General features: G+C 35.2%; 1 long non-coding RNA gene across 1 annotated transcript in view; it reads right to left on the bottom strand.

The window, feature by feature from the left end:
- Window positions 1-3,194: 3,194 nt before the first annotated feature.
- The window catches only part of LOC116585121, an 82,213-nt gene continuing 63,337 nt past the window's right edge, over window positions 3,195-22,070 (bottom strand). Inside the window, exon 3 of the long non-coding RNA XR_004283472.1 lies at window positions 3,195-3,291. This is a non-coding gene — a long non-coding RNA (uncharacterized LOC116585121). The remainder of the gene's footprint in view (window positions 3,292-22,070) is intronic.

Genomic DNA, 22,070 nt, shown 5'->3' with positions numbered 1-22,070 from the left:
ATGGTTCACATGGAGGTAGAAGCTAAATTCACATCCTTCTTCCTCAGTGACATATTAGTGCCACACTATACTAAGACTAATAGCTCTGAAATCTTTTTACAGCAGTCTGTTTACTTCTTCAAAAATGTATTCAAATAATGCAAAAGATTTTCTTTCATCACTTCTCTGATACCTTTCCATTTTTGTTTTCTAAAATTTATCTTTTTATCCTGACATGTGGGTAAAGCAATATGTAATAACTTAGAAATTATTTTAAAATGTGTAACAATTAAAAATAATATGAACATGATAACCTCATGAAAACTTAACAGTAGGTAATTTTGGTACTGACAAAAATTTCCATAACAACATTATTTTTCCATAACAAAACTATTTTCCATAGAAAATACCTGCACAAAAGTAACTGGCCAAACAACTGGCTGATGGTTTATAACTATTTATAATTATGATAATTTATATAGATGCAATGTTTGTGTTTATTGATGATAAGGGTTTTAGTTAGGATTCTCTAAAGAAACAGAAACAAATAATATATATATAAAGAGACTTTTTATAAGGTATTGGCTCACAAAATTATGGAGGCTGCATTCTGCAAACTGGACACCCAGTAAGACCAATGGTGTAGTTAGAAGGCCTGGTAGCTGGAAAGCCAATGGTATAGATTCTAGTCTGAGTCTAAAGGCTTGAGAACCAGGAATGCCAAAGGCAGGAGATGATCAATATCCAAAAAGTCATGTAGGAGAGAGAGAGTGATAGAGAGAGAGAGAGAATCCTTCCTTCCTCCACGTTTTTGTTCTATCCAGACCCTCAGTGCACTGGACACAGCCCACCCATATTGCAGAAGACAGACCCTTTACTCAGTCCACCGACTCAAATGCCAGTCTTTTCTGGAATCACCCTTACAAACACACCCAGAAATAATGTTTAACCAGATACCTGGGCATCCAGTGATCCAGTCAAGTTGATGCATTAAAATTAATTATCACAATAAGTAATTATTAGCTATTACACAGTGATTCATATAATAATGGAAGATACTTGTACTTTTATACTGTGAATGCAGCAATCTGATTTTTGTGTAAAAATATGGCAGATGAGACAAAGAACAGTATTACATATCAACTTAACTAGCCCACTTACAATAGAGAATTGTTTTCCTTTGAATTTTAAAAAATAAGATTGCTATGTGGAAACATAGCTAATTTTAAATTTTGTTAGATCAACAAGCTCTTTAAGTTATCAAACTAATTCCTCTGTTATAAGTCAAAGCAGAACGATACACTAATATAAGAATTCTGCAAGAAAAAAAAATGGTCCTTCCATCTTTGGGAAAATTCTTGTAAAATAACAAATGATCTCCTGTCATAGTCACCATTGTTACTAGAAGTGCTTGTTTAGATCAGTACACTTGGGAGTTTGCATCTCTCTTTATTCCTGGCAGATTGAATTCCTACTAACATTGCTATTTTTCCTTGGAGGTCATTGCCCCAATTATTCCAATCCTGCCCAAATTATTCCCTGGAAGTTCCTGAAATATCACATACCACAGGCATCACAGTGCTGGCCTCGGTTACTGCTAAATGCTTCCCCTGTTAGATACATAGAAGCCCCTCACCCAGGGAAACTACTGCAAGAGTTACCTATAGTGCTTTCCATCCTGATGTCATCTCTGATGATGACCAGACTTAGGATAAATAATCTGATTTACCCTCATTTTAACTAAGGTGCACTTTCTGTAGCTTTCTGATGAATGTCTATATCCTAAGGTAAGGAGAAAATCATTAGATCTACCAGAAGGCATTGTTGTTCATTCCTAGAATCTTTGGAGACACGAGATCTGCACAAGTTACATTAATTCCCATTATGGCAGTTGGATATTCAATTTAGATTCTAATATCACACGAGTTTTCTCCTCACAAAGTCCCCAGATCTATGTCTATAAAACCGTAGTGGGCCCTTGGGTTAAGTTTTCAAAAACACAGGTCTAATTCAATCTTTGTATTTTACTGTGTAGAAACAGGTCTCAGTGAAATTCAGTAATTTATCCAATTTACAAAGGCATTAACTGGTAGCTTAACTGGTCTGGACTGGAGTAGAGTATATAGTATGGCTTCGTGTTTCTTATTATGGTAAATTTATGAATTTATAACCCATAATTCCCAGCAATTTTTTAAAACAGATATTTTTTAAAAAACCTACTTTGTTTGAACAATACTACTATGCATCTGAATGATGAGTTAATTTTCAACTCTCCAATTCTCCCCAGACTTCTAAAATTCTAGAGAAGATATTTGAGAGCTTCACACCTCAGTATTATTCCTAAAGTCCCAGATTTTTTTTAAAGCAATGTCAGAGGTCTTCACACACTATTATTGGGTGATCCAAGCCCCACTTCCTAGAGCTCAGTTTGACTGTATAAAATCTGTTGGAGGAAAAAAAAACTTACTAAAAATACTTTAGCAACATTAAAGTAGTCATATCATAAATGAGAGATAATGAATTAAGACAATTTCACCATGTGGCAAAAAATTCTGTTGCCATATTCTTATTTCTTATTTTGCTTTCACATTATGTTCTGACTAAGAAGCATCAGATTTCATTTTTCAAAATCCTCTGTTGTAATAAAAATGTATTAAAAAGCCCTAATACTTTCAGGCTTGTTAGCACATTTTCAAAGATAACATTAGATGTGTAGCCCCAAGTGGGAATATTAAAACAACACACATATCAAACTATTGGACTTGAGAGGAAAATAAGTTTGTGGTATGTTTTGTTTGCCCTGATTTACAGTTAGAACATAACTTTTAGTCATGCATTATTAACTGGAGATAGGACAGGAAAAGAGTTTTATTGTCCCAAGATTAATTAATGGCTGTTCTTCAGTAAACATTGCCTCAGAGGCAGAGTTAGCCAAAACAATTTCCTCTCCTATTCCGGGGAACTTGCCACTGTATACCTGATTCAACTTTGTAGAATCCCAATTCCTTAAAGGAAACAAAACAAAAACCTCTGACAAAGCTGACCTACCCAGTGGGACACAGACAAGTATTTGACTCAAAGGAACATTCTTGCCTTTGCCTTGATGGGAAAGCCTCTCACCGTTCATGGTGCTTTTGCATCTTGAAGTGCAGAGAGATGCTTCTTGATTATATCCTGAAACAACTAGTTACATGGGACAACTTACCTATGACTTCCTCTTCTTCAAAAGCATGTGACCGGCACTCCGAGGAACTGAGGTCCATGCCATTTCGTAAACACCAGTGAACTTTCAACCTAATATTGCTGAAGGTTCTAGTGTTTAAAAAAAAAAAAAAAAAGAATTAAGCATCAGGTGGTTGACTTCCAACTGGACTATGCACTTCACTACCTTCTTCGTTTTCCTTTCCATCTTTCTTCTTTTTGCTGAGAAGCGTAGCATGTACGGTAGAAGGATGAAATTCTGGTTCCTGAGACATATGTCATGTCACCAATGCCCCATTCTCATAAAATATCTGTCTTGTTAATACTTTATAATATTTTTCCTACAAGCACAGGGCTTGCTGTTTCTTTGGCTTTCAGTTATCAAAAATCTTTTGTGATCACCATAGCAATAAATGCTAAATGGAGTATGCATATGTATTACACAAGACTTAATTTATCATTGTTATTTTTATCTGTGTTTTTGTAGCTTGGGTGTGGCTTCCTTTAAATTTATCCAATTTCAGCATTGAGTTTCTTCACTCTAAATTTTTATCTTTCATCAAATGCCCTTTAGGAGTTATTTGGGAAATGGGTAGTAGTCTATCTCATAAGTCACTTCTTCAAATTTTTGCCATGTCACACTATTTTACTGGACCAATGTTGATATTTGATCTTGATTGTAATATATCTTTTTAAGTATATGAATAAGTGATAGAAGGGAGAATAATGTTTAACTCAGGGAGAGGAGGGGACTTGTGCTACCTGGGAAGATGAATGGGGGAAACTCCTGGTGAGTGGGAAATGGGTAGAGACTGATATATGAATACATACGTGAAAAATTAGTTGAGTTGTACACTTAAGATAAGTACACTGTTCACACTCTACTAAACGTAAATTATGCTGTTAAAAAATTAAGGCCTTTTTTCCATTAATCACTATCACAAAAGCAGGAGTTACTATGTTCTTGATATTCCACACAATATCAGCTTTGGGGAATAAAATAATATAATACAATGGCAATATTTATTTACATTATTGATTATTTCTTTAGTAACACTTTTTGAGGCATCTAATTCACGGAAAATGTGGAAATAAAACAAAGCAGGGGCACCTGGGTGGCTCAGACAGTTGAGTATCCAACTCTTGATTTTGGCTCAGGTCATGATCTCAGGGTGTCTGTCTCATGAGACAGAAACAGAGCTCCAAGAGAGGCTCTATGCTCAGTGCAGAGTATGCTTGAGATTCTCTTGCTCTCCCTATGCCCCTCCCCCTGCTCATGTGTTTGCTTGCTCTAAAATAAAGTCTTTAAAAAAAAAAAAAAAAAAGCATTTCCTTGAGCTTATAGTTTAATATAGGAGACACATAATTTAGGTACAGTTGTATCAGGGCAATATTCTTATGGTTGAGGGAAGCACATGGGTTTTTTGTTTTGTTTTTTTGTTGTTTTTAAGTAACTGGGATCAACAACCAAGTCGGCTGTGTAGAGTATTAGGGAACACTTTCCTGGGAAGCTGGTGGTTGAGTTTGATGGGATCATACGGAGATTAAAATCAAAGTAGAGAAACTTTTAAAACAAAGTCCCAAAATGTCACTGAAATATGTTGGTAGAGGAATCAAAACTTATTACACTGCTTTTTTTCCCATAAAAGCATAAACCAGACAAAATAAATGCAACAGGTAGAAACACTGAGAAATTAATAGCTTATTGGAAATACATTCTCACTGAATATGAAAGGCTCAGGGATAAAGTAAGTGTTAATTAAAATTTTGAAGGATGAAAGGAAAACTACTTCAGTGTTAGCTAGAAACAGGGTCTGGGAGAAGCTTTTTCTAGTGAGAGAACTGATAGGCCACAAGGCCATGCGATCCTGTTTCATTTGCAGAATGGTAACAAGCCAGCTGGGACTGTGCTAATGTAATACCTATTAACTTCAAAGAAATACTCTGGCCCAAGATATAAAGATTTCCCAGTATCAATAGTTTCCAGTCAGTGACTCCACTTCATGTGATTTACTTCCTAGCATCAGAGTCTGATCCCAAATTATTTACTTGATAACTTTTCATCACCCCCAGTTGCCAATGTTTCAACCATATTTCCATTCCCTCTGGCCTTGCTCCTTCTGCTGCCCTATCTTGCTTTGCCACTACAGTTCTGAATGGTCTTCTCTTCTCCCTTCCACAATCAAAAGCCATAATGCCCTGGTAAAATAAAAGTTTATCTCTCTCTCATACAAACTCCATCACAGATGCTCCTGTCCATTAGGGGGCCTTTCACAGCATCATTCAGAATCCAGCTGCCTTTAGGGCTTGAAGTGCTGTGTGGCTTCTCTTCCAGCTGGCAGATGGGGCAAGAGAACTATACAAAATCATACAAGAGGTTTTCATGAGCTAGGACTGCAGTTGCTTAAATCACTTCAGTCTACCTTCAAGAGGCTAAAGTCCAGTCACATGGTCACATCTAAATGTAATGGAAGCTGGGAAATGAAGTCCAGCTATCTGCCCAGAAGGTGGAATTCTCTACCACATCTGCTCCCTACTCTTCTGTAGCCAATTTCCACTTAAATGTGGGATTCCCAATATTAGAGGCTCCACAGCCAGATCTCTGCAGTCCTGATGGGCCTTGAGTTAACATGCCTGCATTTTGGCAGAGAGATAGTGAAGATATCGAATGCCTACTCTGTGGAAGGCATTGTTCTGGGTGCTGGGGTAAAGCAGTAGATGAAATGAACAAAAATGCTAACCCTCATGAGCTTACATTATCTCAGCACCTTCTCACACCCTTGTGAGAAGAAAGAATTACAGCCACATCTATGCTCGAGAATAAGAGCATCCAGAAGATCTGTTTGCTTAGAAATATCTCAATTCAAGTAGGCTATCATTAATAGAGATTCAGTCACTTCAGTTAATCCTCTAACCCTCTTTTGAATACATTAAATATTAAATACTATATTAAAATATCAATTCTTCTGGAAAGAATGACTGATAAAGTCACAAGACCTTCTGTGTGAATCTACCTCTCAGATGCCTTTCTTTGATGCTATTTCTTTAAGGAAAAATAGTGATACACAGAGGATAAAAGAGTTCCCATGGACACGGGAAAGGCACATAAAAGACAAATTAAAGAAATATCTCCTACTTCCTAATTTCAGTCCAGCCATCTATGCATGTTATTGCAAGCACTTTTGCATTTATACGTACAAAACTTAAAGGAAAAATGTTATCAAGAGCCAAGATTTCACCCTAGAATATTAGAGGATGAGCTCAATTTCCAACTGTTACACTAGTCAAATAAAATATTCAATCTCTAACTTCATGTGATGCAGGCCAATTTTGTACATCCAGAAAACCAACTACTGTACATCTTGAAATACATACTCGTGAACCTCATAGTTCAAGGAGATATTTCTCCTTTCCTCCATTTCTGTCTTGAAATAGTTGAAATCATTAAATCCAGTAAGTGAAGAAATTATAAATTTAAATAGCAGGATTTTACATGGTCTGTTTCTAAGTATAGTTTATTGTTTGTGGTGTTCCTATAAAATGAAGAAACCAGTCTCTATTATCTTCCATCAACAGCCAAGGCCTTGTGCTAGGACTTATTGCTTAAATTTTAAGAGCTCACATAGCTATTCAAAGCTTTCTCAAAAACTGAAAGTTTCACCAAAAATTCTACAATGATTTTATGTAAAGTGAACCTGTCTCCTTAATTATTAATTCTCTTGTCTTGCTAACTAGAAAATTTACTAACCAATTTTTCTTTCAATTTGCAGGAATTTACATTCTTATTTATTTATCATCTCTTTCCCACAAATTCTGACAAAAATTACCGTGAATATTGTTGAAAATGAATCACTTCTATCTGGGCTAAACAATGCCTGAGTCTTTGCTACTATATATAAACATAAATACAAAGAAATTCAGCTATAAGAGGCTTCAATCTTATATAGTTTAAGTCTTTTATTTTACAGGTAAGAAAACAGACCAGAAATGTTATGAAAATCCTTTAGTAACACTAGCAAAAACCCTCAAGGGTGGTCTCCTTTAAAGGAGGGTCAGCAGGGTCAGCACTATTACCAAGAACAATGTTGCTCAGTTAAAGAACTGGTTTGGATTTTCATTTCAGATCTAAGTCAGATGAATGGGTTTTGACTTAGTTCTAGGATAGACATCAAATACGAGTATACAAGGTTCAAAATCTGTTTTTTAAGTACTTTAAGTTTCCACTGAGCATAGTTCATTGCACAGATTCTTGTAGGGACAGGAACTCAACCAACCCAAGCCCTATAATTACTTAGGGAAGCAAATATTTTATTCTGTTTTGAAAATGGGTTTACCTCTGTTAAATTAGTTATCCTGAAGGAGGGTAAAAACTAATTCAGAGCTTGTTTATCTATTCAGAAGAATACATTTCCATTCTGCCTGCACTGCAGAAATTGGAAGAAACTCAGGTCCAAGGCATTAATGCTGAAACTTTAAATCTGTTCATTGACTCTTTACAGGATTAACTTTCTAAGTATGCTTAAGTTCTGAGGCATTTGTTTGCAGTAGAAGTCAGACTCCTTAAGCCTAATCAGGAGCTGTTGCTGCAGTTTATTTATAGTTCAGAAGGTCAAACTGATTCACTTAATTGGAAAACGTTGCTTCCTAGTCTATGTGTCTATTGATGTACTGTACATTTGACGCGATTAGTTACCAGGGTGAAATTCTAATATGACCTTTGTTAATAAGGTGCATTCTCCATAATGCGCTGTTTGCAGTTTCTAAGAGCCGTTTACATGATGTGCTTGGTAATCAGTTATACAGCGCAATTCCCACGGTAGAGAGAAAGATCCACTTTAACTGGAATAGCGCAGAAGGCTCAAATCTCACAAAATTTTAGCAGTCTGTGGTTGATTACTTGCACAGTTCCACATATGCCTTTAAAATGGAAAAGGCATGCTTGTACAACTAGCCTGAAATGCACTTTCCATTTGGAATGTTGTAGCAAAAGATGTAAATATGATGAGGGAAGAAGAACATGAGTGACAGAATGAGCAGTTATTTGCCATTCAGACAATAATTGCTCATAACATTAATTATTCCTCATTCACTTTGTAACATAGAACACATGCACAGAGACACACACAACAATATGCTTTATGAGCTTCTGCTTAGAATTTCTATTGAAAAGAGGACTGCCATCAAAAGCATTTGACCAACCTCTTTTTAAAGACTACCACTTGTAGATTTTCATGATGCTTATGGGGTACAGAAGACAAGAATGGCCATTTTAAGGAGAAAAAACAAAGTATGCTCTTTCAAGAGAGCAGTGTGATATCATAGAAAACTCCTTGGACTTGGAGCCAGGCAGCCTGAATTCAGTGTTTGCTTTACCTCTTATTTGCTGTGTGATTTTGGTGAGGTTAATTAACCTCTTTGAGGCTCTGTTCATTTATCTGTGAGATGAGAATAATAATGGGTATCTCATAGGTGTATGAGTATTAAATAAATAGCACACAGCATGCTCTGCTGTAACGTGAGAGTTCCTAAAGTGACTCAAAAAAAATCAAGATATTAATATAACAGTTCTATGTATTTTCTAATAAAACTAATTTTAAAAAGGAATTAAGGACAAAGGAATTTTAGACCCCCCCAAAAGTTATTTTTCCTGCAATATTTAAATAATAAAATGTTTTTATAACAAAAAGAAGCTATAAAAACTAAATATCAGATCCAGAAGCTAAACATCCCTAAGATACCCAGCCTTTAACAGTTTTGTTATGTTTGTCCAAGAGCAATGGCTTGTCTTTTCTCACTACCACATGCTTTTTACACATTCCTATCACTTAGTGGTATTTCTAACAAAACACAAAGCCATTAAAATAGAATAACCCTGCTGATAAACACTACTGGGTTTTCTGTCATAATCCAGTTACTATCAAAAGTGACCTACATAGGTGCAGACATTCCCAACACCTATATGCTTGTGTAATCACATGGTAAGAGTCTTAAGAATCCAGATTTCAGATCTATTCATAGATCTATTCATAGATTCCTTGGCCTGTTACGGGGCCAAGGAATCTGCATTTTAATAAGTACTCACTGAGTCTATGATGTAAGAGGTCCATAGCATACATCTTGAGACGCAAGGGCAGGATGCAAATCATGTTTCCTAATTAATCTATATCCCTTGTTGTGTTTGATGTAGGAACACTTGGACTTTAAGAGAAATGGTTATATTTGAAAATACAAAGCACAAGATACTAATTACATGATCAGGAACATTATTTGATTCCCTTATTTTTGCATTGGAGAACTCCTGTTCTTATAAGGTCAGGCAACGGGGACAGGAGTATCATAGAAATCAGGGCTGGTGACAAGGCTTTCTAAGCTGTCTGATAGTGGGTCCTTAAGAATTATACTGAGGTTGAGAATAGCCCTCACTAAGCACTCTTGAGAAATCTCTTATAGACACCTGAAACATAGAGGAGGCCTCAAAGAATCACATTAGGGGTAGAGAGAATTTTCTGGAAAATGTTTACTACTATAAGTGTAGAACCCTAACTCCCCTCCTGCCAGGCTGACCTTGCTTGGTGAAGCAGAGATATAAAGCTAATAATATAGGGGAGTATTTTAATAAAATTCCTCATACTGATTAATTTAATATCAATTAATGTAAGAGCACTAGCTCTTCTCTTACATTAAGAGTAGTGAAGGAATTGATTTATTTTTTAACTTCCTGGATTAAGGCATAAGTGAATAAGAAAAATACAGTAGTTAAAGTAGTGACTTGGGATCTCCTTAGCAAATCCAGTTATCATTCCTTAGTTTATCTTTATAACGAACCACATTTCTTGATTGACAAATTTCTTAAAATAAAGACTCACGTATGTTCATTTTCTTAAAGAAAGCAATTTAAAAAAACTTTACCTTTTATTGGTCTGAGAACAAAGTCAATATTGTTACATTTTCATCATTTAATTTATTTTTAAACTTTCAACCACTACTATAATATTCAAATTGCCTAATTTTTTCTAACTCAATTCCTATCCAGACTATTTTCTTGTTTGATCCAAAATAATAACCTCCAACAAAAATAATACATAAGAAGCAAGTCTGAATCACATTGACATTGCCTATGAATTATGTGCAATAATCTTTTATTTTGCTTTATCCTAAGAATTAATGATGGCATAAGAGTTGGATAAATTTTTAGAATAGGTATTTTTAAAACAAAGTTGTAAAAGGAAATATCAGTTACTGGTACACAACTGATAATTCATCTAATAATGGTGTGGCAAAAGGTCTCATGAGCTGTGTGCGCTATTACCTGTAGATGCAGAACTTGCTTCAATTTTTAGGCTCTTTTTGTTTTCAAGGTTTTCACACTCATCTCACAAAACCCTTTTTTTTAGATGTTGTATCCTTCAGTTGATTCAATAGACTAACAGATGCTTTATGCCTCATGCTTCCTCACTCTCCTTAAGTGTGCATTGCTTCTACCTCTATTTTTTTTAAAGATTTTATTTATTTATTTGACAAACAGAGATCACAAGTAGGCAGAGAGGCAGGCAGAGAGAGAGAGGAGGAAGCAGGCTCCCTGCTGAGCAGAGAGCCCGATGCGGGGCTCAATCCCAGGACCCTGAGATCATGACCTGAGCTGAAGGCAGAGGCTTCAACCCACTGAGCCACCCAGGCACCCCTCCTCTATTTTTTTTTTAATCACATGAAATATTAAAACATTTCTCTTATGCGGAAAACTAAATTATAAGCCTCCTCTGGTAAGAAATGTTTGGGTTTTTCACAGGATCTGTTTTCTGAGCAAGATGCTTGTACACTTTTCTTAAATTGAACATCCACATGCTTTCAGAATAGAACAAGTAAATTTCAAGATTTGAAAGCTGAGTCACGCTGACATCTTGTTGGCTAAGTACCAGGAGGCCTCTCCATGAGCGACAGCATCACCAACTGCATTTACATGGGAGCTAGCTCTATCTCTCTGGTAGGAAAGTCAGAGAATCCCTATGTCTTGGGGACCCTATATAAGTAGAATCTTGTCATAATCAACTTCCCTTTATATTTTCTGTAACATCTTTATGAAGGATCTCTCTAAGGTTAATGAATTGACGCATAGGAATGAGCCATTCAAGTTACTGGAGTAGATTCAATGAAGTGGTAGCACTGTAGGAAGAAAGCAGACATTAAAGTTAGGGCTCTCTTTGGGCCTCTATTTTCTTAGCTTTAAACTGAAAGCCTTACAAGAGCTGACCATATTGGGTGGGAGGATTGCACAAGATAAAATATGAGAAGGAACCAGTAAATAGCTCTGTTTTCTTTCACACTTAGTATCACAACTTTATATGAATATAGTTATAGCCACTTTACAAGAAAATAGTAGAAAAACTACAATTTTGTCTTATTTGTATTTAGGCAGAAAAATAATCTAAATGATTAAATCAAAACAGGAAAAACAAAAATCCAGATGAAAGCTAACAATTTCAGCACAAGTGCAGCAAGCAACTGAAGAACGTAGAGATACAGGGTCAAGTCTATCTGGTTTTCTGGTTTTTAATCTGTTTCCCAACACTGACCTCCTTAAACATAACTGAAAACTAATAAAATTTAAAATATGGTTTTCACCACATCTGACCAATTTTTCAGTGTTTTCTAATTTTCATTGTATTGATTTCCATCTCTCAGATTCATTATGGTTCTGGAAATGGTAAATAACTCGAGTGCTTGGAATGGGAAAAAGTGAGATTAGATAAAACGGGGCAAGAGACCTGTTGTGCTTGGTCTCTCCTAATGCCTTCCATTGCCTTTTTTGCACAAGAGAAGCAAAAACATAGTTTTGCCCATAATGAGTCATTTTATATTATTGCAGTGAACAGAGCAGGATCTGGCCATTATTATATAATCCAGGGCAATACACAGTAACATGGGGCTAATAGCAAAGTAACAGATTCTACCCAGAACCTCACCTTGCTTTTCTGGTCAAATATTACCTGATCAGCTCTTATCTTCCCTGAGTTTTCTCAATTGTAATCCTAAAATTTTTCTCCCATCTTTCCTACATTTTTAATCTTTTCTCTGAATTATTCTCAAACCTATCTTTCTTCAATTTCCAGTATATTTGGTATGTGGGAAAGAAAGTGAATTGATCTGTAACAATATAGAGATAAAGATTATACTGTGAAATGTACACTATTTGGTACAACATAAAATGAAAGGGAAGGAATATCTTCTATGTTCATGGGATCAAGCTGTTTAACTAGTTTAGTCAATAACATTAACATGGCTAAGGAAAAATTGAAATATCAGCAAGGGATCATATTTAGAAATGAAATCTAGAAAAAAGTGAGTCCAAAACAAACTTTGGTAATCCGTTCATCAACATTCAAGTCCTTTAAAATGCTTTCTCTGGTAGACACAAATAATAGAATTACTGATTAGACACACTCTACTATGGTACAAAGATATTTCAGAGTCTTCCCTGTCGATAAAGAATAGCACTCAAGACTACTTGCCTTCCTAATTCTATTTGTACCAAACATTGTTTTAAGTACTAATTCAGATGCTGAGACACATGTATATCAAGAATGCACGTTTATGTCACAAGATGCTCATTGTCATTTCACCAGGAAGGAAAATGTGTGATTATAAAAGAATTATTTGGCAGATTAGATTATAACTCTGTCTCCAGTGAACTTAAAAAGAATATCTAATCATCTCCATATTGACTGATGAAACCCAGTTTATATGCTCGCAAAGCTAAGCCCCAAAATAATGTTACCTTATAAAATGTCTTGGTGTCCAGTCACATGACAACAAATACACTTCAACTTTTTTTTTCTGTACAAACTTCAATTTCAATAAAATAAAAAAAACATATTTTTTCTCTGAAAATTAAGAGAAAATTATTCGCAGATCTTTAGCCATTTGTATATTGTGCATCCCTCCCTGTTATATTCAGTCATTATATAATTCTTTCTGGGAATGCATATTTTTATTTATTATATGATTCAAGATAAAACTTCTTCAAGATTTGGCAACTGCATAACTGCATAGAACAGCTAGTTTTTCAGGTTATATTTTTGTCATAGACAATGTTAGATTATGTCCAATCTCCATTTTCTTCTGCTTACTTGCTAATTTTTTTCAAGATTGCATAGGGGCGGGCCCCAAGGAATAATCATAATTGGTTCAAGTTAGTCATGACCATCCTGTTCTCTTCATACAGATGCTAATTTTTCTAACCTCTTTTTATTCATGGCAAGAGATGACCCAACCCATTGTTTTGGTCAGTGAAATGAGGTAAGTTTTCTGTGGTGTAGGAAAGCACGTGTTCCTTGATAAAAATAGCAGACACATAAAGATCATTTACTCAAACCACCTCTTCTCCTGTTTCCTGCCTTTGAATGTGTTGTGAGAATGTGATGTGATGCTTGGAGGTTGTATAACCGTCTTGTATTATGAGAAGAAGGCCCAAGATAATCACAAAGATGCCAGCCCTGTGAATTGAGAAGTAACACCAGTAACAGCCTATTTCTCGCCTTCATGCTTTGTAAGAAAACTATATTCCCCACTTAATCCATTATTCATAGAGCCAATATTATTTCTATACATTTATTCTGGATCTAGGAAAATACACAGAATCATTTTTATATTATAGGAAACCTAGAGGAGCTACCTGGTGTGTCTGGGCTATTTGTCTTTTTTCATTAGCATGTCTTCCCCTCATCCCAATTCATATTAACAGGTATGTCTAAGTTTGCACAGTATCCTACATACTGACATCATTTTTAATTAATAGGTTCAGTTGTTTTCCATGAAAGCACAGTCTTATTGAATACTGCATGATCTTTGGCCAATGTCAGCAATTCCCTTTGCCCAATGACAATTCTCAGTCTCATTTTTAAGGTAAGTATTTTGGATAGAAAAATTGGGATTTTAGGGTTACCTGGGTGAATCCATCAGTTAACTGTCTAACTCTTGATTTCTGCTCAGGTCATCATTTCAGAGTTGAAAGATCCAGCCTCATACTTAGCTCTGCACTCAGCACAGAGTCTGCTTAAGATTCTCTCCCCTTCCCTCCGTCCATCCTCTCTCTCTTTGTGTGTATCTCTCCCAAGTAAATAAAGTCTTTAAAAAAAAAAAAAAAACTTTGGGATTTTATGAAATAATCCTTTCACTCACTCAGAACAATAGTATTAATTATGTATGCAACAGACTTGTATATATATATACACACATAGTTCAAAACAGATTTAACAAAGTATAGCAAACATTATTACAACATAGCTACTGTTACTTATCAAGTCTTTTTTTTTTAAAGATTTAAAAAATTTATTTGACAGAGAGAGAGAGAGAGAGAGTCAGAGAGAGGGAACACAAGCAAGGGGAGTGGAAGAGGGAGAAAGCCGGCTTCCCACTGCACAGGGAGCCCAGTGAGGGGCTGGATCCTGGATCCTGGGATCATGACCTGAGCCAAAGGCAGCTGCTTAACGACTTAGCCACCCAGGCACCCCACTTACCGAGTCTTTAGCAACTGCAGTTTCAAAATACCTGTTCCATCCTAAAAGTTGTGTCTATTTCTACTCTACAATTGGCCCATTCTGAGGCATATCAGAGACAACTACAAAACTTCTCTCAAATTATGTTTCCTTAAGAAATTGTCGATTAAAACATAATTAAAAAAAAAAAAGAGTAAAGAAATCTCAGCTTGTTAAAAAAAAAAGGGTGGGGGGCTTGAGAGGTTACTTTTATGTAACTGTTTCAACTGACACTTCCCGATTATCAAAACCCAGTGTCTAAGTGTCTTAAATTATAAAGAAACCCTAATGCCATGACAAAAAAAACAGTCTTCAAACCAAGCATTCAACAACACAGAGGTTGTGATATGATTGTGCATACTTTTCTTTAAATGAGATCATTATCTCCTTCTTTCTAAAAGTCAATTCTTCTCCATTTATATCATTTTCATTAAAATTCCTACCAAGTCAAAAAAATAAAAAAATTAAAAATTAAAATAAAAAAAAAATTCCTACCAAGTCAATTATTGCAATGTAAATAGGAAATATACTGTGCCTATAATCAGAAGATATTTTTAGAAGACTATGTGCAGTCATTAAAATTCCTACCAAATCAAATATTGCAATGTAAATAGGAAATATACTGTCCCTATAATCAGAAGATATTTTTAGAAGACTACATGCAAAGTGCCACCTAAAAGAAACTGTTATTTTTAAGTTGGAACTTCTTGGAATCAACTATGAAGGAAGTGCATTTTGGTATGTAGAGATGTGGTAAATAGATATCCAGGAAGAAAATGGCAGCAGAAGAATTAGAGATATAATATACAGGGCACATTTTGATCATACAATTAGGTTAAGGCATCAGAGACATGAATGGGAATGGTAGAAGATAAGGTGCAATGGAAAATAGATCCCAAACCACAGAAAGTGTTGAATAACTTTTCAAGTTCAATACTGATAATCAATACTGGACACTGTTGAATTTCTGTTTTTAATTTTATTCACTTTTTACTGTTGACATAAGAAACAGCAGCTTACCTTATAATAATATGGCTCTTAATTTTATCCTAGCCAGTAAAAGGCGAGGATATTTGTGCCATAGGTAAAGATTAATATTCATACATTGTTGATCACTGAGGCTTAGTGTTTAAAAAGAGACTAACAGGCCAGAGCTAGATAAAAATTGAAAACTATCTTCTGGACCTGGTAACATAAGAATTTGGGAAATTAATATTAGGGAACATTTTATAATAATACTGACAATAAGAATTTGCTTATATGTGTCAAATAATGCTGAAGAAATGTTATTTAAGATACATTTTTCAGGGAAATGAAGAAAGGCTAATCTCTTAGGATATCAGAAAGGAAATACAAAAAACATATTTGGAAATACAGTTGGGGAAGAATGAGAAAAACAAAACAAAACAAAATAATGAACTCTTATGCTTTCAAGATGGTGTCAACATATGAAAATAAAGAAAATATGTGTATGAATGTGTGTGTGTGTACCAAAATATGTTTTTCAATTGTGGTTAAAGTGGTTTCTGAAAATAGTAAGCCAAAGCCAAAAGAGTAATGAAGAACCTTGACATTTCTCCTAATGAAAAAGATTTAAAAGATTTTTATAAGTATTGTTGAAAATATAACTACTGAACAAGTTGTTATCCTTTGTTAAAAAAGATAAGGAAATTTCATATATACCAATTACTGTAAAGACACAATGAACAAAGAGCATTTAGCCTGTGGGGTTAAGGTCCCTTTGATGCTAATACATACTCTACCTCACAATAAGGAAATCAAGTTTGGGGGTATTTTATTTAATGGAAAGAAGAAAGTTCGGTGATATTCTACTCTTCTTACTTATACTTTATTTTTATTTCCTATATATAAATATTCCTATTTTTTTTCTTTTGTACAAAGTTTTTCTTAGATATGTTTATGGTACATCTTATTTACATCCTACATTTTTAAAAGAAAGTTGTATTTGTTAGAAGCATTCTTCATAGAAAATAAAATTTACATACCTAAATTGCTATTTATACACCAACACTATGCTAATTAACTCACTGTCTGTTCTCTACTTATATTTAGTCTATTATTCCATGGTTTGCTAGTCAAAAAGCCTTAAGACCCTTTGACTTTTTTTCCTTTAAGTCATGTTTTATAAAAACTGCTATTCTAACAGATTATTTTCTGGCAAAACATGAAGTTTGTTTCTTCTACAAAACATTTAGAAATCCAAGTTCAGATCTGGAATCAGGGATATGAGAGTTACTGAGCAAAACAGTGGCAGTTACATAAATGTCTAACTTTTAAAGAATGAATACTAAGAATGAATGATAGGGAAGAAAGAGAGAAAAACCACATTATGATTTAATCACATTATGATTTAAAACACTTTGGAGAAAGAGCGAGGCAGAAAGAGATTGAAAAAGAGGACATCCAATCTGGTAATAAGAATGTTTATTTCTTCACTCCTACCTCAGGTTTCAAGAAAGTTTGCCTTTCCCTTTTACAAGATGATGACTTCATACCTTAATTCCTCTGCACAAATTTCCCACACTTCACTAGTTTAGTATATACAATTGCCTCATACTTAAGAGAAATCATTAGACAAAAATGTCAATATCTTTGAATCACAAATCTACACAATAATTTGTACCTACCTCCATATTTTTCCTTCCTTCTGTTACAAGTAACAGGAGAATATATTTTTTTTAATAAAGTCCAATTCTTGTACAAGTGTTTTGGAATCTGTCCATCTCCAGCTTTTCAAAGAATATTGTTCGTTTATTCAGTCAATATGTATTTACCCAAGCATTTATTCCTTGCAATACATCATGCTAGGCACTGGAGATACAACAGTGACTACAAAGAAACATAGCCCTTCCACTCTTAGAGCTTCAAGCATGTGGAATACTCAGATTATTAGTCAAAAAAAAAAAAAAATCACACAATTTGACTTATAAGTGTGTTAATTGTTATAAAATAACCAAATAATGCAACAAGAGTTCTTCAGAGAAATTAGGAAGAAGTCCAGAGGAAGTGGACTTTTGTTGACTTTTCCTGAAAACAGTTGGTGTTACGAGAGCAAAGAAAACAAGGGGAAAATCAAAAGAAATTGGGTTGAGATGTGGGAAGAGATCAGAGGATACAGAACTTCGTGGCACATGTTTAGGAAATTTGTCGATAACCTAAGGCTAATGAAAGCTATTGGATGGCTTGAAACATGGAGGTGGAAAAATTACTCCTTCAGCAATGTAAAACTATATCCCAGGAGGACAGGAGGAGTAGTGGATATGAATAGACCACTAAAACACAGTGTTTGCAGTATTCTAGCCAAAACATTGTTAGAATTTAATACAGGTTTTGGGGAAAGATTGAGAATTTTGCCTCTTTCATCTTGTCAATCCCAGTTTATAAACTGTTCTAATTTGACCCCATCCATTGCCTCCATTTTTTTGCTGCCACTTTACAGCCAAACTGCTCAAGTGAATTGATTACATGTGCAGTATCCGCATACTCACTTCCTATTAAATACGGAAGCTGCAGAATTTCCCACTGAAATAGATCTGGTTAGAACCACCAGTTACATCCGGACTACAAAGTTTATTGAATTGTTTTCTGTAATGTTATTTCACATCTAAAATGCATTTGACTAAGTGGATCAATGATTGATTCAACAAATGCATTTTTCATTCAACAAATACATACTGAGTTTCAACTATGTGTCATTCACTGTACATTTTATTGGGTATACATAAAAGACACGAGTAGTGGTTGAAACAAACAGTTAACACAGAGTCATAAATAAGTGAAAATTTTCAACTGAAATTAATTTAATGAAAATAGGTGGGAACTCATTTAGTCAAGAGTATCAACGTGTTCATCTCAACTATCATTACAACATAATTTACATCTCTGGCTGTCCTTGATATCTATCTACCTAACTATATCTATTATCTATCTATCTATCTATCTATCTGTCATCTATTTATCATCTATCTTTCCATACAGCTGATTGAATAACACAAATGGCTTAAAGGAAATGGGGAACGGGAAATTGGAGATAATGAGTATATAAGTTATTTGAAAGAGAAGAGACTGGGTGACAGGGTTTAGGGGGGAAAAAAGGTTAAAAGAACAGAGGAAACTTGACATACCATGGAGAAGGCAGCTAGGGAAAGGGGAAGATTGAAGACATAAAAGAAGAAGCTTACCATTGATAAAGACATAGAAGAGATGAGGGACCACTAGTAAGGGCAGAGGTGAACTAATAGTTCATTTTAGAAAGAAAGACACTTTGGGCACCTGGGTGGCTCTGTGGGTTAAGCCGCTGCCTTCAGCTCGGGTCATGATCTCAGGGTCCTGGGATCGGGTCCGCATCCGGCTCTCTGCTCGGCAGGGAGCCTGCTTCCCTCTCTCTCTCTCTGCCTGCCTCTCTGTCTACTTGTGATCTGTCTGTCAAATAAACAAATAAAATCTTAAAAAAAAAAAAAACTTTAGAAAGAAAGACACTTTGTATTCTGCAATAAGGGGAAAGATACCAAAAGTGCTAGATTTTTATAACTATAGAGTAAGATGGTATGGTATGAACATTAATTAATAACAAAGCAAAGTTGACTGAAGTAGAATTGATATTTAAATTAATATTAAAGTAAACTATTGTTTTGAGTTGGGCAAGCCCAAAACCATAACAATAAGATTTTAATATATTTGTCTGTTCAAAAGATGAAGCTGATTGATAAAAGTGTCCAAAACTGAACTCTCTCTGCAACAATGTTGTTGAACAATTGAATTCAAAATATTCAAAACACACCTCACTCCATTCATATTTTAACAAATATTGTGCTGACATTGATACATTTTTTTCAAATAATTTTCTCAATAATTATTGAATATCTCAGATTTCATTTTCAATTCCATGTTTGTTTGTCTTTTAAATTTGTTGATTGGTTGATCAGTTGGTTGGCTGGCTAGGTAACAACAAGTTCTACTTTTATATTTATTGTATATTTCTTTTGTTTTCTATGCACCCATGGCCTGTTTATGTGACACACACACATACACACACACCACATACTGAATCCTTTCCTAATTTCGGAGGTTAAATGTTTAGTCAACCTATTTTACCTTATTTTTTAATGTATAAAGCATTTAAAGCTATTTATCTTCAGATATAGATTCTGTTATAGCAAACTTATTGTGATATATGATATATCTCTCTTCAAATATATTGCTTACAAATATAATTTTATTTTTTTTATATTGTGACAGTAGTTTAAAGGAGATTTATTTAATCTCCAGAGGGTCAGTATACTTTTTGTTTCATAATCATCTAAGGAGTTCCCTGAGTGATGTCTGCTTTTTTTCAACTCTATATGTAGTCTGGTTCATGATCATACTTTGCAAATTTTCTAAGGGGGCTTAAAACAATTATTCTATGGTAAGAGTATGTGTGTGTGTGTGTGTATTGAGTTTTGTTTTTTTCTCTCCCCTTTCCATTCCTTTTATTTCTTTTCTTCTCCTCATTCTGAACAAGGAGAAATCTGTCCAGATTGGTCTTTTCTCTCTGGTAATATGTGTGAAGTATATAGTCTGATATTTGGCTTGTGGGATAACATATTAACCTCTCAGCTCCAGATCTAGAGGGGCTCAATTTATTTCCTATAGATATTTATATAAGTGGCTCTGCTGGTCTGGTATGGGAGACTTCCAGTCCCAACAACCAAATTCTCTAAATATTCCTGATTTAGGTAGTATTTTTCTTTGGCCAAATATAACACCTGAAAGACAGCATCTCCCCACTTTCAAGTGCTGATAGAGATCTCTCCATCTCTGTCTCACACCTCGCATTGCCAGATACAGCATATTCCCTACAATGGCCACAGAGCTCAAAATGAACTTGTTATTACCCTTGCCCCTACCTTGAGATGCTACCATCCTCACATAGCTATAAAAAAGAAAGGAAGTACAGCATAAGGTTGGAGAGTGGGCAGGATGGATTCGTTTAATCATTAAAGGCATTCTCTGTTTCTAAAATTCCAATACTGTTGAAAATCCTTTTGCTTTTATGAATATTCATGGGTATTCTATATCACCTGGGGTAACACAAAGGTTCACATTATACAAACAGACTCACAGGAATTGAGATCTTATCCACGATCAACTCTTACTATTAGTTTCAAGAACACAGATCAGCATGAGATACAAGTAAAGCAGCAAGAGTTCTGGGGCCTCTACTACGACTACCAGGCCCTTTCTTCCAGCACACCAAGCACTCCAGCATGGCATGACCCAGTTTAACAGATGAGGTTTCTAAATAACTTATTTAGTCACCTCACTTACATAAGAGGTGACATTTGGATTGTAAAACATCTCTGCCTTTTTTTTTTTTTTTTACAGATTTTACTTATGTATTTCAGAGAGAAACAGAGAGCACGTGAGACAGAATGAACATAAACAGGAGGGGGGGAAAGGAGGGAAGATGGGCAGAAGGAGAGAGAGAAGCAGGCTCCCTGCTGAGCAGGGACTCCCCCCAACACTGGGGCTGTATTGTAGACCTCAGGGTCACAACCTGAGCCAAAGGCTGATACTTAACCTACTGAGCCACCCAGGTACCTCAAAATATCTGTTTTATATAATCAAATAATTTCATATCTTATGTGATATTTTCAAGGAGCCAAGCCCTATTAACCCATAGATTCCATGTATGTTTACCCTAAGCAACCCTAGTCAACTGGGTACATCTCATTGTAAGCATTCCATAGATAGGTGACACTCCTACTAGCAAAAATTATTTGGTTTGTTTGGCAGTCTGCCATTAGTTTGTAAGGACATCGGACCCAGTCGCTTGCCTTCTCCAACTCTCCACCCCAGAAGTGCCCTGCCCATCATTCTCTATGGCCCACTTGCCAAAGTGATTGCACGGATTACAGGCATGCTGTTTAACTGTTCATTTCTAAGTTTTAAGAAACTTGGGGATAAGCACAATTTCTCTTGCATTTTACCAATAGAGTGACTTTTTATACTTTTTTTATACTTGCTTGTTTTTCTACCACCTGAAGATAAAATGGAAAACCCTAGGATGTAACATCCATGGCCTTCTACAGTCTGTCACTAACCACCCTATATAGACTCAACTTCTGCTTCTCTCAAGCACAGTATGATTTTGCCACTCTAAACTTCTTACTCCAAACCCAGCATGTTCTTTTAGGTATTTCTATTTGCTTTCTTTCTTTTTTCCTGACACACAGTAGGCTGTGCAGTAAAGTCAGGCCAACTTAGGTCAGCTGATGCTTATCTACAATAAGGCGAGAACTATATTCATAGTTAGTGACCCAGAGAAATAAAACTGTATACTAAATAGTTTCAAGA

The sequence above is a fragment of the Mustela erminea genome, chromosome 2 (assembly GCF_009829155.1).
Source record: "Mustela erminea isolate mMusErm1 chromosome 2, mMusErm1.Pri, whole genome shotgun sequence".
In the NCBI taxonomy this organism is placed as follows: domain Eukaryota; kingdom Metazoa; phylum Chordata; class Mammalia; order Carnivora; family Mustelidae; genus Mustela; species Mustela erminea.
This window is presented reverse-complemented; position numbering and strand designations above follow the sequence as displayed.